The following is a 15739-nucleotide window of genomic DNA, read 5'->3' on the forward strand; positions in this document are numbered from 1 at the left end:
TTGCACCTGAACTGCTTCCACACATTCCTCATACATTTTCATTTGTGTTAAACATATTGAAGTAACGGAAGGACCACAAAACGAACCTAGCAATTTCATGGTTGGAAGTGAAAAGTCAGGACGGTATTTTTAATCCCTTGTTCCTCATGTTAAGACATACATATCTGCCAAAATACATCAGCTACAATAGTTAATTGCGAGTATTTTTCCCTCGTATCGTTATGAAACATAACATGTAACTGCAGTAATTGAGCTACCTCACAGTCATTTCTTTGATGCTGCATATTTTCTGCAGTTTGTAAAACCAAAGAGGAATTAACTGGATTGTAGGTTCTTTTTTCCCTTCTAATTCATATGTACCCCCTTCAGGAAATCTACTGTTCTTCCTGCAACTTCATTCTAATACCTCTGTAATTTGTAACTGGTATTATCCTTCTTCACTGAAGCAACAAATTCGTTGCACAGTTTATGTACGGACTCTAGCATAGTGCACGAACTGTTCCAGCATGTGCAGAACTTCGACTCGAAGCATGAGCAGAAGCCACTTTTCTTCAAATGTCCCAAGTGCTGTTATACAATTATTACCACAGAGAAGGCTTTCGCGATTTTCCGAAAATGTAATTTTATTGGAACCCCGGTCAGAGACAAAATTATGCAACATGTCCGGCGAAATTTTGTATCAGTCATCCTCTCCTGTGCGTCTTTCATAGTATTTACTCCGGTCAGCTTGTAAGACAGAGATTTAGGAACCAGATTTTAAATTTTAAGACATTTCCAGGGGCAGATGTGGACTGACCACAATCTATTGGTTATGAACTCTAGATTAAAACTGAAGAAACTGCAAAAAGGTGGGAATTTAAGGAGATGGGATCAGAATAAACTGAAAGAACCAGAGGTTGTACAGAGTTTCAGGGAGAGCTTAAGGGAACAATTGACAGGAATGGGGGAAAGCAATACAGTAGAAGAATGGGTAGCTTTGAGGGTGAAATAGGGATGGCAGCAGAGGATTAAGTAGGTAAAAAGACGAGGGCTAGTAGAAATCCTTGGGTAACAGAAGAAATATTGAATTTAATTGATGAAAGTAGAAAATATAAAAACGTAGTAAATGAAGCAGGCAAAAAGGAATACAAACGAGATGGACAGGAAGTGCAAAGTGGCTAAGCAGGGATGGCTAGAGGACAAATGTAAGGACGTAGAGACTTATCTCACTAGTGGTAAGATAGATACTGCCTACAGGAAAATTAAAGAGACGTTTGGAGAAAAGAGAACCACTTGTATGAATATCAAGAGTTCAGATGGAAACCCAGTTCCAAGCAAAGAAGGGAAAGCAGAAATGTGGAAGGAGTATATAGAGGGTCTATACAAGGGCGATGTACACGAGGACAGTATTATGGAAATGGAAGAGGATGTAGATGAAGATGAAATGGGAGATACGATACTGCGTGAAGAGTTTGACAGAGCACTGGAAGACCTAAGTCGAAACAAGGCCCCGGGAGTAGACAACATTCCATTAGAACTACTGACGGCCTTGGGGGAGCCAGTACTGACAAAACTCTACCATCTGGTGAGCAACATGTATGAGACAGGCGAATACCCTCAGACCTCAAGAAGAATGTAATAATCCCAATCCCATAGAAAGCAGGTGTTGACAGATGTGAAAATTACCGAACTATCAGTTTAATAAGTCACAGCCGCTAAATACTAACGCCAATGGAAAAACGCGAATGGAAAAACTGATTGAAGCCGACCTCGGGGAAGATCAGTTTGGATTCCGTAGAAATATTGGAACACGTGAGGCAATACTGACCCTACGGCTTATCTTAGAAGAAAGATTAAGGAAAGGCAAACCTACGTTTCTAGCATTTGTATACTTAGAGGAAGCTTTTGACAATGTTGATTGGAATACTCTCTTTCGAATTCTGAAGGTGGCAGGGGTAAAATACAGGGAGCGAAAGGCTATTTACAATTTGTACAGAAACAGGATGGCAGTTATAAGAGTCGAGGGGTATGAAAGGGAAGCAGTGGTTGGTAAGGGAGTGAGACAGGGTTGTAGCCTATCCCTGATGTTATTCAATCTGTATATTGAGCAAGCAATACAGCAAACAAAAGAAAAGTTCGGAGTAGGTATTAAAATCCATGGAGAAGAAATAAAAATTTTGAGGTTCGCCGATTACATTGTAATTCTGTCAGAGACAGCAAAGGACTTGGAAGAGAAGTTGAACGGAACGGACAGTATCTTGAAAGGAGGGTATAAGATGAACATCAACAAAAGCAAAACGAGGATAATGGAATGTAGTCGAATTAAGTCGGGTGATGCTGAAGGAATTAGATTAGGAAATGACACACTTAAAGTAGTAAAGGAGTTTTGCTATTTGGGGAGCATAATAACTGATGATGGTCGAAGTAGAGAGGATATAAAATGTAGACTGGCAATGCCTAGGAAAGCGTTTCTTAAGAAGAGAAATTTGTTACCATCGAGTATTGATTTAAGTTTCAGGATGTCGTTTCTCAAAGTATTTGTATGGAGTGTAGCCATGTATGGAAGTGAAACGTGGACGATAAATAGGTTAGACAAGAAGGGAATAGAAGCTTTCGAAATGTGGTGCTACAGAAGAATGCTTTGGATTAGATGGGTTGATCACATAACTAATGAGGCGGTATTGAATAGAATTGGGGAGAAGAGGAGCTTGTGGCACAACTTGACTAGAAGAAGGGATCGGTTGGTAGGACACGTTCTGAGACATCGAGGGATCACCAATTTAGTATTGGAGGGCAGCGTGGAGGGTAAGAATCGTAGAGGGAGACCAAGGGATGAATACACTAAGCAGATTCAGAAGGATGTAGGTTGCAGTAGGTACTGGGAGATGAAGAAGCATGCGCAGGATAGAGTAGCATGGAGAGCTGCATCAAACCAGTCTCAGGACTGAAGACCACCACCACAACAACAACAAGCCTGTTTTTTATAACGAGGAAGGAGAAGTAACGGGGACATCACACAAATAATGGAAGAATATAACGATTCCAAATTTACACAAAAATTTCATTCTACTACTTCTCGGTCTCGTACATGAGAAACTGGAGCGCATGAATGAAATGTCAAACTATTTCGTATTGGTACTTCGTGAATTTATTGTCGTATTATAAAAATGTCGTTATTGCCAAAACAGTGTCGCTTATTTGGTGTGTGTTACAACTGCTGCAATATTAGGAAGGCCTATTTTGTTTCATCCGGAACACAGTGACAAAATAGACGTAATCAGATCGAGAAACCACACCAGTCTTGGGTACTAATTGTATTAAATGCTTTTTCAGTATTAGACAACGACATTTACATTTTTCATGTAGTAGAAAGTTTAACGAACTGTGATAAGGTAATAGTTCTTTCGCAGAAATGAAAGAACGCGATGTAAAGTTATACCAAGATTAGAGAGAAAAATCGCTAGGACATAGGAATTGAAGAAATGTGTACTGTCTTGCCTGTCTCTTGTCTTTACTGGTTTTAGGTATCCTATATTTAATTTTATGTTACACAGAACAGCAAGTTATTAGCTAAAAGGCAACGAAGAGTCCAGATTTTGTGAACTTTTTCTCCTGGTTACAAATAATCCTATCCAGTATTAATTGCGAGGGGCTGTGCAGAATGTCAAACCGGCTGACTGGGAGCAGGATAGGCAGTACAGGACATTTCTATTTCCACTGTCCTGAAATAGTTTGATGGCATCGATTACAAATTATATACTTTTGAGTTCCACAGAGCGAAATACAGTGACGTGCGCTATAAGAATGTTGTTTGAAGAGGCGTGGCACTGCACTGCACACTTAATACCAAATAACGTATCTTACATTTCCTGGAAGTTATATGCTTTATGTTTCAGACTCTTCAGGAAGTTGTGCGCTACAAAATGAACTTATTTTTGAAAATTCCCTTTTTTAATTTTTGGTGTTCTGATGCGCAGAGCAGTCTGAGTTATAGGGGGACGGGGGTAGTCTCCATGTGACTCATGTTTACATTTAGTTATTTTTCTGTTTGCCCTTCGTTTACTGCTCTCATGTCAATTGAAAACAAGACGGATTCCTGTGGCTGGGAGCTATTAAGTGAATTAAAATATATTCGCGTAATTACGGAAGGCTAAAATATGTTACTAGTTTCAGACTATTTCCACCTTTCTGACAGTCAAGCATTAATCGCCTTGCAGAACAATAGTTATTTTTGTCGGTTTGCTAAAGAACTTTGGCTTTTATTAGGGTTTCCTGCTGAGGCATTGAATTCATTGAAACGAAGTGTTTAACTCCACACTATTGGCTAGTTTCAACTGTTCGCTGCGTTTTACGTGCACGTCTTCATCTTCTAGCGCTTATTTCATTATACCATAACAAAGAACCAAGCATGAGATAATACAGTACTGGTACTCTAAGCAAATTTACGTCCCGAAAACCACACTGAGAAGCTTCATATCAGGTCGAGGCCTAAGTCATTGGGAATGTGGACATACGAATGTGCACTGTAAGGCGAACTATGAATTTTAGTACGGTTCACGAAATTCCGACGCTCTTGGAGTATCCTCTCACGTCTTGTTTCTTATGACAGAAAGTAAGATCTTTTAATGTTTCACACGTACGAACTTAAGGGCTTCCTACGTCACTATAGAGGCGCTGCCTGGCAACTGCTGAAATGAATATTTCTACCAAGTTGCGGGAAAATATTGCGAACAGTTATTCGAAAAGCGTTGTTTTTAAAGTAAATTTTCTTTTACGGAAGATGAACTATGTGCGCAAATGTACTATGAATTTCCTATATAACAGAACGTTTGCTCTCTTTTAAAAAGCAACTCTTTGATGACGAGCCATTTAGAAGAATTTCTAGCCCAGAAGATCAGAGATTTATGTCGGTATTAAAAAATTTACTGGCCTATTTGTGTGATGTATCAAAGTGTAACATGCGCTAAACAAATCAACATTACATGTGAAAGTTTAGTTTATCTTGTCGCTTATTAATATTCGATACAAAAAATATGCTAAAGCTTTGCTTTTCTTGTTGCAACACTATGTGTATTAATTTAAACCATTAAATTTTCCTGTTGTAGGAATTCAAATTTATACTTTCGTGATACGAAAATACGCAGCGTACATGTTGCTGCACATCACAAATCTTTCCAAAACGCGTTTTTTCACTCCGGGTTTCGCTTTCTAAAGTGCAGGGAAATTCTACGCTGCTGTATAAAACCATATCTATTGAAAGGATACGTTTTACAGTTCCGAGGGAAAGTATACTGTCACTTAACACAGAAAGTGTATTTTCACCCGGGAGAAAATTAATTTTAACCGAGAGATCCGGGAAGAAACTGGGAATTTTTTTTCCTTGTCCGTGTGTACACCCTGAAATAGAACGTTATCCACAAGACAACAGTCTGTGTTTATGTAATGTGCTGTGTCAAATAATGCACCTTTCATACGAATCAGTCCACGTATGTCAATTGTCTTAGATAATTTTTTATTAATAACTTACCTAGTAACAGAAGGTCTTAACGGTTTCGGACTGCAAGAAGCCTCTTCTTTGACATGCCTAATTACAGTAGAAATATTTGAGATAACATCTGAAACGCTGACTTCTCGATTATTTGCACCTAGATGAATTAATTCTTAGCCTTTTTTTTTTGACACTGTCATCAGAAACACCTCTCACCTCTAAAAGGTGTCACCTCTTCAGCACACATTGCAACAAACTTCGTTGTTTTTTTATTACAACCTACATTCCTGAAGGTAGTGTCAGTATGGGATTTCTTACTACTGTATTTCTTTAAATGAGTTGTTCCCGACTGAAAACACAATAACTATCAGTTTACGCGTGACGCACATGCTGTAGAACTTCTGTTTTAGTTTACAACAAATATTTATTCCGTACTTCGCTTTTTGGACTCTCCCGTTTCCACTACCTTTACGCATTGGTTTCAGTTTTACTTGTTAATGCAAATGCTTCCTCACTCTGCCTGATTACAAATACACCACGAATGAGAAGCCTGTGCTGGATGTAGTTGCGCAGGGATGAAGGCACGTTCAACGTTTTTGGAGTCAAACATTACGTAAGACTCGGCTATGGCCTCCACGCCCGGCCACTGTTGACTGGTGCGGGCAGGCTGTCCAGATAGGCTGTGCTCAGGACACCTCGCATTTTGTGCTCCATTACTCGGTCATGGAGGACTAGCCCACCCCAACATCAACTGCTCTACTATGTACCTATCTGTCAAATGCATGCTCAACTTTTCTTTTAAACACGAGCCAAGTTTTATTGACCCAACCCCAAACTTCAGCGCCGCCCTGCTCCTAGAGCTGGTTGTGACGATGTGTTCTACGAGATACCATTTAGCGTTCCACAGGAAAAGAACTGGGATTTGGCTTGGCTGTTCGAACTAACAAGGCCAGAAAAAGCCGTGATAAAGCTGTGGGTAAAGAAATGGCTAATGCAATGGACCAAATGCACCTACGCTTTGTTACTTACGGAGCTGAGACCCGAAGATTTTCGGAATTATTTAAGAATTGATGAAAAATGCTTTTCGTAGGTTCTGAACGTCGTCAAACGATAGCTACTTACGATTTCCAGCCACTGGCGGAATTTACGAGGACCTCAGATTCAGCGCAATTAATCCGCAAAATTATTATCTAAAATGTTTCTTGAAATCTGCAAGGTGATTCATAGTTGCTTGAGGAAATATTCGTGATAAAGCAGAAGCGAAACTAATATTAAATTATATTAATGTAAACTGTATGAATTTATTTCGTATGTAATAATAATATCCCCTGTAAGTTCAAGAAACTGATTTCAGATTAGAAGGATGACTGCAAATGGCGGCGGCGCGTATTATGTAATAAATTCAGCAACATATTCATAAGAAATGAAGCACGTAACAGTTGTTAGAACTTAAGAAAGGCTCTTCACTTTGCTCTTCACTTTGCTCTTCATAGCAGAAGGGGTGGCGATAGGTTGAATTTTTGTAACACTTCTAATAATGAAGCAAGTGTATTTCATGAATAAAAGTCCGTCTACTGTCTATAATTCGGTTTTTAGTTCTTGTTTTCGATACGTAACGGAAATGAAATAAAATCCAATCTGTCTCTATGGTTATCTGACTTCATTTCCGATGAGTATTGCAAATAAAACCGAGAAACAGACAGATTAACAGTTATTCACAAAAGTGTGTCTCTTATTTTCTCTGTTTGCCACATGATACTACTACGGATTCGTTAAAAATAAAAGAAGCACTTCATTTCTTACCCTCTACTGCTGTACTGCTCGCACGGCATGTCCCACAGACATCTGAAGACTCGAAACGTTTCCAGAAACTCTGTCATCAAAATTTCGTCTGCCTCGCACACTGCCATGTTAGCCACATTTGGAGTGCATTGAACCCCGCGCATAATGACTCAAAAGGAACTGTTGTGGGGCGGCTTGCAGGACAGACTACACAATTTGTACGGCGAATGGGGTGCGGCTGTTTGCTAGTCTTACCTAACCAAGCCACCGCAAAGAAAAATCGGTCTTTCGACCAACAAACCTACAGGCCTGCTGTTAGTCGGTCGGTCGGTCAACAAGCTACACACGCACAATTTATCGGCCGGTCGATAAACCGGCGCGTGTGTAGGGTAGGGTCCTTTACTGACAGTGAGACTGACAGTAACTGAAGGAGAGATAGAGCTCGAAAATCTAGATTTCGCAGTAGCAGATTCCGATGTCTCATAACAGGCTTCTGACTTTAGTGTTGAAGGATTTCAATACTACACCTTGCCAGATATGTAGTATACCGATGCAAACATTACGACAGATCACTGGCGACACACGTTGGGGAGTTACTGGCAATGCTTGAGGGAAGTTCCGTTGGGTGGCTGACCACAATTTCTCGCGGGGGTTTGCTTCTAACCTCAGAATCGTTCCTTCAAACTACTATGAAATTATCGAGTGATGTAACGCAGTGCTTAGCACACCAGACTCGCATTCGGGAGGTTGACAGTGCAAACGTGCGTCCGGCCATTTAGGTATAGGATTCCCGTGGTGTCCCTAAATTGCTTACTGAAACTGCCGGGATGGTTTCCGTGAAAGGGCACGGCCGACTTCCTAGTCCACCCTTCCGTAGTCCGAGCTTGTGCTCCGTCTCTAATAGCCTCGCTGTCTAGAGCACGTTGAACTAACCCCCCTCCCCCCCCCCCCCCCCAGCTACGAAATTGGAATTAATTTTTGTCCAGATCTATGGAACCACAATTTGTCCACGGAAATTGTCACTAAGAACCTGTGCGCCATACCTTAGGAACGATTCTCCACTTTTCATCCGGAAGTAACTAAAATTTGCGCCAGAACGAAACCATTTATCCAGCTGCGCTGGCTAGCATCAAAGACCAGGCAAAGGAAACAGAGGCAGCTCAGCGTCGGGAAGCAGGAAATACGGATTTGTCATCCGTTTAGGGTCTAAATGAACAATATTTGCGTATACAAGGCTCCTACACACACCAATTTATCGGATGCAGAATGACCAACTTCGTCGCAGCCTACACACGTCTGGACCGACTGTACTGGGTGATTATAGTGCCGCCCTGTTTGTTTTATCTTCAGTTCATTGCGTTTTTGTTCTACGAGATCGCGCCTGGTTTCTCAGAAAGAAGGTAAGAAGGGAAAAAAAGCAGAGACAAAGCTGTGGGCAAAGAAGTGGCAAATTCAGGGGAAGAAATTCACCCATGTTTAGGCTGGGAGCTTATAATTTTCCTGATTATTTAAGAAGGGGTGAATCATGCATTTCAAAGCTGCTGGACATAATAGAACCATTCTTACAGTAAAAGTAATGCAGCCCTGAGAGAGGTGTTAAACTCTGAGGAGAGGCTGTTAGCTGTATTACGATTTCTCACCATTGGCGGCAGGCCTAAGATTCAATACTGTCATTCCGCTACAATTATTCACTAAAATTATTCCTGAAACGTGCAACGTGATCTATAGTTGAGAGAGGAAATAAATCACGATAAAGTAAAATAAATAAAACAAAAGACTTTCATGAAAACGTTATTAACTTATTTATGGATGTAGTACAAAAGATGACCTGTAAGTTCCAGAAACTCATTTCATATTTGAACAAGAGGGCGGCGCTCATCATCTAGTAAACACAACACATACGTAAGAGATGAAACATTTAGCAACTGTTAGAACTGAAATAAATAAATAAAAATAAAATATCCCACACTTTTCTTTACGTGGAAATAAAATCTAAGCACAGAAATAAAGAAGATCGGCAGACTTAATCTCGTGTTGCTCATAGAGAAACCATTATGGATTCCTTACAAAATTAAATAAGTGCGTCATTTCTTGCATCTCTATTGTTATACTCCTCGCACGACGTGTCGCGAAAACATCCGCAGTATTTGAATTTCTCTAAAAACTCTGTACTTAAAGTTTCGTCCGCCTCGGACGTCGAAATGTGTATTACAATAGTATTTAATTCTGGGAGCTGTGTCAAAACAGGAGTTTTACGCTGGCTGTTGGCACGATCACGCTACACACGACACAGTTTCTTGGTTCGGCTGTCGACTGGTCGCACACGTCCGACGTCCCGACAATGAAAGTTCGGCCGTCGGTCAATCAAAACACCGACACACAGCCAATTTGTCAGACGGTCGGTTGGTGGGGCGCCATGAGAGGCGCTGCTGCCGAGTCACGTGATCTGCCTGACGGCTGCAGCGGACGAAACAAACAGTTGTGCGTTATTCGTCTTACTTGCTTACGCTGGTGGAGATCGAAGTTTGCACAGAGTTAGGAGTAGAGTTTTGTTGCTGTTGGAGAGGGAGAGTTTTTTGCTGTTTTGTTGTTTGGAGAGGGAGAGTTTTTTGCTGTTTTGTTGTTTGGAGAGGGAGAGTTTTTTTTTCTGTTTTGTTGTTTGGAGAGGGAGAGTTTTTTTGCTGTTTTGCTGTTTGGAGAAGGAGAGGTTTTTTTTGCTGTTTGGAGAGGGAGAGTTTTTTTGCTGTTTTGCTGTGGGAGAGTTTTTTTGCTGTTTTGCTGTGGGAGAGTTTTTTTGCTGTTTTGCTGTGGGAGAGTTTTTTTGCTGTTTTGCTGTGGGAGAGTTTTGCTGTTTTGCTGTGGGAGAGATTTTTTGCTGTTTTGCTGTTTGGAGAGGGAGAGTTTCTTTGCTGTTTTTCTGTTTGGATAGAGAGTTTTTTTTGCTGTTTTACTGTTTGGAGTGAGAGTTTTTCTGCTGTTTGGAGTGAGAGTTTTTCTGCTGTTTGGAGTGAGAGTTTTTCTGCTGTTTGGAGTGAGAGTTTTTCTGCTGTTTGGAGTGAGAGTTTTTCTGCTGTTTGGAGTGAGAGTTTTTCTGCTGTTTGGAGTGAGAGTTTTTCTGCTGTTTGGAGTGAGAGTTTTTCTGCTGTTTGGAGTGAGAGTGTTTCTGCTGTTTGGAGTGAGAGTTTTTCTGCTGTTTGGAGTGAGAGTGTTTCTGCTGTTTGGAGTGAGAGTGTTTTTGCTGTTTGGAGTGAGAGTGTTTTTGCTGTTTGGAGTGAGAGTGTTTTTGCTGTTTGGAGTGAGAGTGTTTTTGCTGTTTGGAGTGAGAGTGTTTTTGCTGTTTGGAGTGAGAGTGTTTTTGCTGTTTGGAGTGAGAGTGTTTTTGCTGTTTGGAGTGAGAGTGTTTTTGCTGTTTGGAGTGAGAGTGTTTTTGCTGTTTGGAGTGAGAGTGTTTTTGCTGTTTGGAGTGAGAGTGTTTTTGCTGTTTGGAGTGAGAGTGTTTTTGCTGTTTGGAGTGAGAGTGTTTTTGCTGTTTGGAGTGAGAGTGTTTTTGCTGTTTGGAGTGAGAGTGTTTTTGCTGTTTGGAGTGAGAGTGTTTTTGCTGTTTGGAGTGAGAGTGTTTTTGCTGTTTGGAGTGAGTGTTTTTGCTGTTGGGCGAGGAGCGGAGTGTTTTGGCCCAGAGAGTCAGTTGTTCTTCACCAAGTTAAGAGCCATGGTAAGTGAAATCTATTTCTTGTAAATTGTATTTTACAGTTATATTAAGTTTTAAGGAAACGACAGTGTCCATCTTTTAGTTGATGTTCTTGTAACCATGTTTTGCATGTAAAATGAAAATAGACGATATTTAGATATCGTTCACTAATTAAATCTTCCCTCTGAGAATGCTTGTATAACAGCTTGCTCACTGTGAATATTTTTTTCCAGTGGACACCAAAAACAGATGTTTTACATTATCATTTTGCCTGTTTCGGTTCGATAGATGGTTGATTTTTTTTTTTTTCCAGCAGTGGCTGCGCTGTTTATTTTCCCATTAGATGTTTTCTTTCCGTCATCTGACTTCAGATTTCGTATCCATCCAACCCGATAAGTTCTGGGTGAAGGCTGTGAGAAGGAAAAGTTTGAAAACCCACCAATCGTCACATAATACGTTTTGAGAATTTTCGGGAAGAGGACAGGGAATGCATATAAAATACGTTGTCTGTGATACGGAAATTTACGAGTATTGCTTACTGCAGTGGGAAAAGAAATGGTCTGTGATTAGTTTCCAGCAACTATTTCGACCAATAGCGGAAGCTTTTTTCCATTTTTTAGTTAGTATTTGGCAGTTGTTTGACAGTGGTTGTTAGGTGTTGTCGACATCGGTTTACCATTGTTGGTTGGTCATATTTTTTTAACTATGTATGGAGAGTTTTCGTTTGCTTTACTGTGGACTTCGTGTTAGATATGGTAAGTGAAGTTTTTACGTAACGGGTTTGACGTTTTAGTTTTTGTTTTTGTCATTATGGGCATTCTTTTTTTTAGCATATAGGCCAAGTGAAATATGCGGTATCGGTTTTCGGAAATGTGTGTCGGTATCTAGTATCGAGGGTTTCGTTCAAGCAATACAGGTCAAGCTATGTTACAATGCCATTGGTTTTGGCTTTTCGTATTCGGATTGTGCTTACTATGCAGATTTTCGTGTGCTTGATTTTTGGGTTAATAATTGTCTGGAAAGGTGTTCTTATACTTAGTCTTTTGCCCCCACTGTGAATTTCTACTACTCCTGGTTGGCCCATTAATTTGACTTTTTAGTAGTCATTATTGCGCATGTTACGTAAGTTTGTTCGCGGATGCAATGAGAGGCACTATGAGGGACGCATTCTTTATGCTTGAAAGCCGGATTTCCGATATCTTCATAACGTCACGAGTCAAAAGAGACAGGTGGGAATCGCAAACTTTGGGTAATCCTGTAAACAGTGCTATGCATTTTGTCATGTACTGAACTCAATGAATTGCTTCCATTCTGATTCCGTTGTAATTAACAGTAAAACTGTACTGGTACATGGCAGAATATGTTTACATCCTGTTACTCTAAGCACAAGGTTTGCAATTGTAAATCAGGGATTATACGCTATTGTGTACTATAACTTGCAAGTAATAGGATGGAGTGAATGTAAACGGTTGCTGCTCTACTAGATCAAAGATACGTTCTAGACGTTCAAGAAAACGGAGGATGGAAGCGACTGCCGATTTACTTCGATACACAGCTCTCAAGGGACTTGTTCGAAGAGTTTATAATGAGTAGAAAGATAGTGAAAATCATAAATTTTTTACTTTCATTGGAACTTTGAAGGAAGGATCTGTCTTAGGAAAAACGTGAACCTAAAAGGGGAAACTAAATACCTCACGGTACACCAAATATAATTCTTAGAACCTTAGGAATGTGCTAGAATGCCTCACATGAAGTGAAAGAAGCCCAGTACTTTGTTCTAATGTTGAAAGAGTCAAAAGGGTTTTCGAAAACTGAGAAAATATAGTCATTCGGTACTATTTAGGTGGTAACTTATACGAAACGTTCCTAGTCTTCGAACCTGTAAAAACTTGGTCGCTTATTCTTCGTCGGCCTTCATTAAGAAAAAACTACCAACCGTAATTTAAATTCCTGTTGCACAATCACATGACGGAGCTGCACCTATGAGTGATTTTTATGTACGTATTCAAGCTGTTTTAAGCAAAGAAATTCCAGAAGCCACGTACACACACTATCCTCATCTTTTAATGGATGAGGCTGTTGCCTGTTATGACCTTTCAAACTAACTCATACCCGTCTTTATCCAGGCCTTACAAATATCGCCCATTCTGCTTGAAGTTCACAATCGTATGAGGAATTCTGTGACCTGGAATTCTCATGAGGTGTTTGCTTCCAATCTTAGATATTTTTTTAACTTGTTCATTCATGCTGGAAATATTTATCTTCTAATTCTTCGTTTTTAATCATATCTTCTTGTCGAGCCCTTCTCTTTCTTAGGAACCCCATCTCTGCTGTTCGAATTTTATTTTCTTCTTTTTTTGTCGTAAACTTTAGATTGTGTAGGATAACACCGGAACCACCGTTACTTTATAGAATATCACGACTGTTTCTTTTTGTGCCTTGTAAGCCAGTGTTCTGCTAGCGGTGCCACAGAGTGCTGGAAATTTCTGTATTTTATTTTCAATATCAGGGTCCAAATCAAAACTTACAACGCCTCCTAAATATGAACTGAGACACTTGTTCTAAAACTGAATCATCCAAAACAGTTTTTGACCTGACTGGAGATTTTCCTCAGAATGCCATTATTTTTGTTTTGTTACTGGAAATTCTAGAGATGTATTTCCGTTCAGCTGGTATATTGATCTTTGTTAGCTGGTACACTGATCTTTGTAGATCAATCTGAAATACATTCAGATATTGCTCATTCGTTATGTTAATTCCTTTGTTTACTTTACATTTGCATTTGCGATAATGTCATTGTAGTATTAAAAAGGGTTGGTGATAGTCCACATCTAACGCCTTGGTTAATAATTACTTCTTCTAATAGATTCCTACCTGTGTTTATTGCAATGCATGTGCTATGGTAAAGACTTTTCACTGCCTCTGTTAGTTGGTAAGTATATCAATGTTCGGACATAATCTTCCATAGGCTATCACGGCTCACACGTTCAAAGGCCTTCTGAAGATCGATGAGGCCATATAGGTTACTACATTAAATTCTGTGTTTTTTCTATGATGCCTTTAATTACGACCACAATGACTGTGCATAAACGACCTAAAACCATTATTTTCTTCAGAAATAATAGTTTCTATAATATTCTGCATGTCGTTATTGATCTGTCTATATAGTTTGTAGCCAGTGGTTCGAAGACTTATGCCGCGATAGCTGCTACAATCATTGTTTCCGTTTTCTGGAAAGAGATTACTTTCACTATATACAAATGGTCTGGTGATGTTACATTTCGATCAACATTCATTTATTAATTGTAAAGTCTTATTTAGTGGTAACCTATGTTTAATTAGCTGTGCGTGTATTCCGTCTATTCTTTTTTTCCTATATGTCATGGCTTTCAAAGCGTGTTTTAGTTCGTCCATAGTAATTGCATCTCCTGATTCATTGTACATACTTTCTCGAGTGTCATTTTCAGCCTTCAGTGTACATCACAGATCTGTATAATTTATCCATTGCTTATAATGTTTGGTGAGGCAGCGTCTTTTTCTACCTTGTTGAGGGCTTTCATGACCTCTTATGCACATTGCCGTCTGCCATGTATATGGTGTTCTAAGACGCTTATGAATGGGTCCCGTGACTGTTGGTGTGCTTTGCACAGTAATTGTTGGGCAGCATTCCGCTTTATTTCGTAAGTCTGCAAACTTTCTGACGTTTTAATCTGTTGAAACTTCAGACAAGCTATGTGTTCTTCTTCAATCGCTTCTTCAATATCTGTGTTCCAAATTGATTAGTTTTCCCTATCTGTTTTCTTCTTTCTACCAACTGCTTCTAGGGCTTCTTCAATGATGCCGGTTTTGATATTCCATTCTATATCGATGTAATAAAGCAAGCTTTCCTTGGAGTCAGTACTGATGAAGTTTCCTAATACTGTATTCCGACAGAAGATGTATTTTGAACAACTCTTGGTGTGGTTTCTTTAGGAGTTTGTCTCCTTCCATTTTGGCAGTAGCCTATCTTACTGCGTAGAGGGAAGTGGTCACTAACTATGTATGGTCCTCTATAAACATGTATATCTTACATAAGTCTACATTTCATCATTAATCAGTGTGTAGTCAGTCACAGATATTAATCTTCGTGCACTCCATGTGAACTTGTTACTGTCTGTAAAATATGGTAGTAATTTCAGAATTGTTGGAGACAACTGTGCGTAGTTCATTTCCATTATTATCAAGGGTCTTTCCTCCAAATAAGCCTGATATTACTGGTATAGGTAGATTTCCAACTCTTGCATTAAAATCACCAGCGATGAAAACATGGTCTGTCGTGTTGATTTTTATTCACTTTGAGGATCATCCTTTCCTCCTGTGGGCTGTAGACAGCTTTTACTGTTAGATGATCTCTTGGAATTTGAAATCTGTCATTATTCTTTATTTATGAGGCTGAATTCTCGAATCTGCCCTCTCCCTTTATCATTGACTGAAATTCCCACTCCAGCACTAGCTCGTTTTCTGTGTGTGACGCCACTGTAAGCTAACGTGCAGTCCGTCAGATCTTTTGTTTCTCTTAGTTTCGGTTGTTATTGCAGTGTATACTTCCTGTCCTTGGGTACTTGGTTAAACTCGTTTTCTGTGTTGGTCAGTCTTCTAACATTCCACATTGCCAAAGACACACAATCTGCGCACGTTAAGTCACGTGATGGGGCTTCCACCTCTTGCTTGATTTTCTGTCGTGGTTGTCTGTCTTGGGAAGCTGGGTGCACAGGGCCTCTAGAGCCCTCCCTGCCTTATGTATGAACCATAACTTAGTCTCG

The sequence above is a fragment of the Schistocerca americana genome, unplaced genomic scaffold, assembly GCF_021461395.2.
Source record: "Schistocerca americana isolate TAMUIC-IGC-003095 unplaced genomic scaffold, iqSchAmer2.1 HiC_scaffold_49, whole genome shotgun sequence".
Taxonomy (NCBI): Eukaryota; Metazoa; Arthropoda; class Insecta; order Orthoptera; family Acrididae; genus Schistocerca; species Schistocerca americana.